Source organism: Ruditapes philippinarum, unplaced genomic scaffold, assembly GCF_026571515.1.
Source record: "Ruditapes philippinarum isolate M1 unplaced genomic scaffold, ASM2657151v2 ctg2084_1_1_1_1, whole genome shotgun sequence".
Lineage (NCBI taxonomy): Eukaryota > Metazoa > Mollusca > Bivalvia > Venerida > Veneridae > Ruditapes > Ruditapes philippinarum.
The window spans coordinates 287,599-290,975 of record NW_026866378.1 but is presented as its reverse complement, the minus strand read 5'-3'; positions in this window follow the sequence as shown (position 1 = coordinate 290,975).

Genomic DNA, 3,377 nt, shown 5'->3' with positions numbered 1-3,377 from the left:
TGTTTTTTATACGCATCTGCCAATTTGTTTTAATTTACCATAATCAAATTTGAATTAATCAAATTAAAGACATTGTCACATGAAAATGTTGCAAGATATATGTAAACACCTCTCAAATGATTAAATAAGCTTCTCTTTACAATTTTGGACACTTTGTTGCTGTTACGTGTATTTCGAAATTAAGTCCGAAAAAATGCAACTTGCTTGAGTCGGTGGTACGGATAGAGGCATGGCATACTGTCTTATCTATCACTCTTATTAACAAACAAAAACTCATTTGCAGTATCAAGCAAATGTATTTTTGTGATTTCGTTCTCTGTAGATATCGCTTTCATTTACAATTGGTTTTATTCACAGTGTGAGGTCGTCAAAATTAACATTTGCTGGAACATGAAAGATTTGCACGAATAATTTTCTTAGAAAATCACTAGGTTAATGATGATGGTCATTCATAATGTCGAGTTTCTGTAATAATCCTCTTGTTCTTACAGTTAATTACGCAAGGGGAATGAAGCAAGATTCATGCCACCTCAATTATCATACCATTTAGCAGTTTATGTTCCGATTCTGACAATCTTATATTCCAAATAAAGGTCAAATGTGATTTATCTTTGGCAGAATTTGTGAACTATATTAATAATATAAAAACAAATGTAAACCTACAAAAAAAGTAAGGCTATAATTTATAACAATTAGTGAAAGCTATGGTGGCTGATTTGTTCCATTCGTCCCGCACCACCGCTAATTAGCGACTTTTTGCTCCGCGCCCCCGCCATTTTAACTTGTTAATTGTCCACTTTTCGCTTGGCGGGGACGCGGGGCGAAAACACAAATATCACAAATCAGCCACCATAGTAAGCCCTCCAAATTTCATATCATATTCGACCTCGCACTTCCCATATATCAATTCTAAATTATTTAAACGACAAATCTTATGCTAATAAACTATAATGACATAAAAACAATATGCCAACGATTTCATCAGAATACTTCATATCAAACATAAATCAACATTGCCTGAATTAACAAAAACGTCACCATTTTTTCTGTCTGTTACATATAATTACATCAGCACATTCTCGTGCATTTCTAAGAAATGAAAGACCGTACCGCACAGACATTCTCTTAATACATATAACTTTATAATACACAAATTGCTAAAGGTAATTACGCACGTAGCTCGACTGTGGCTTAAAAGCTTAGGTAACAAAAGAGGGTTGAAAAGGTACTGCTTTCTTTCATGAGCAGCTTGTTTATATGTACGCTTATGGAAGGTGGTTCAATGTTTTATTTGCAACTATAATTTAATAGTTTAAGACATTGAACTTCTTTGATGTCAGTCCCTCCATGATTATATATTAAGAAAAAAATTACATCAAAAGATTTTATTTCCACAAAGGAATTTTTAAAACTCTATCGTTGCAGTACTATTCATAATTGTTTATTCCAGTAAAAAAAAGTTTAAATATTCATTTATTGCATGTTGTTGAGTCTGCTGAAGTTTTGTTGGGTATATCTCCGAGATTTTACTGGTAAACAAATTAACTTGTAAACAAACACAAAGTCATCATCATCATCATTATTATTATTATTATTAGATTCTTTTTTGATTCTGTTTCAAATCCATTTAATTTTACTTTATATAGATTCTATACCATATAGCGTTCATTTATCTTCATAATATTTACCCCAAGGGTTACATGATCTCATGTTTACTGACAAAAACAACAGTGTGTACATGTCAATCAACAACAGTATCATCTCCGTTACTTATTGGTAATTATCTGGAAAAAATGGCGTCAAAATATTAACGATTCCCTACATTACATGGCGTTTTTATGGCAACTCCGTCAATGTACGCTGAGATATGAATAGTAGTAACACCTTACATTAAGAAAAAAACAGCAAGTGGCTTGAATTTTTGGTGTTGGTGATTTCCTAGTTTTTCTAAATACACAATTTATATTGTGCAAAATTATCTAAAAATGAACAGCGTTTTAAGGGTATAAGGCTATATCATATGAATATTTTTTTATAGAATTTATCAACAGCAAAGTTGTAATGGTATCATAATCTTATTGTAGGCTCTTGCAAGATTGTCTCTACTATTTAAATTGAAAATTAAACGACAACTGAATAAATGTCCCGGCATAAACTATTATTCTGAAATTTCAAGTAGGATTTTATCCATTTATAAATAAATTTTGCACGCGCAATTTGCTTTAGGGCAATTTAGTACAATATTTATTTTCAAGCATTTTGAAAGTATTCTTTTTTTAATTCAAACGATATTTTTGCACGAAATATATAAGCTTATACATTTTAAACAATTTTTACTCAAAACTTTCTAAGATTCTCACAACATATACAAATGTATATTGATATAGGTGAGATTTTTTTCTCTCAAATTTTGGACCTATGCGGGACTCTTTTAGTTTGTGAAAGCGCTAAATATTGCAGCCAATGTAATAAAAATATTCTCTTAAAAAACACTTACATTATTTGCTTCGCAAACAATCTTTAAATATCTTGATAGACAATATATCACACTTTCCGTTATTTTATGAATAATGGAAAGGGAAAAAAACTGGATTGTCGAAGTATAATACATATCACAAAATTAATACAATAAGTCTGCAAATAATCTTCAAAGGAAGGAAAGTACTCGTAAGAATTTTTATTGCTTCATAAAATGAAGCATTGGGCTTGATTGTTTTCCTTACATGAGACAATGTCTGTACTTTCTAGGCGATAATTGAACGCTCGAGGCTCCAAACTATTTGATGGTACGCCTGATATGACAGCAAATACAGAAAATGCCATCAATATAGGATGGGAGACTGGTGGAATTAATGCAATATCTATAACCACATAGCTTTACAATTAACAAGCAAATACATAATACGATACAAATAATTCACGTCAGAAAAGATAACCAATAACAAAGCTGTTACCTTCTGTGTATTGTAAACACACGAAACTTTGTTAGATAAGTTGTTTATTTCTTCAGCACAAAACATATAATAAAAAATGTTATATCAAGTATTGTAAAAATTTATTTGATTATTAAAATAGATTTGCCTTTGGAGTCGAAATTGAAAGTATGCACTCTGGTGCAAGATGTATTAATCTTGGAAATTTGTTTGTTGTACGGTACAGTTGAAAAAGTCGTAAACACCGAGTATCCTACTAATCGCATAAATATCTAGTAGACAAAACCTGTTATTAGGAAGGTGAAATGATTTTATCGTTTTTGCAGATTGGGAAATAACTTATTTGATTGTTACTACTTGCACTGTTCCGTAATATGTACATGCATTGAGGAAAATAATATATAAAGCGGAAACAAGTTGATTGTGATTAATACATTTTGCTGT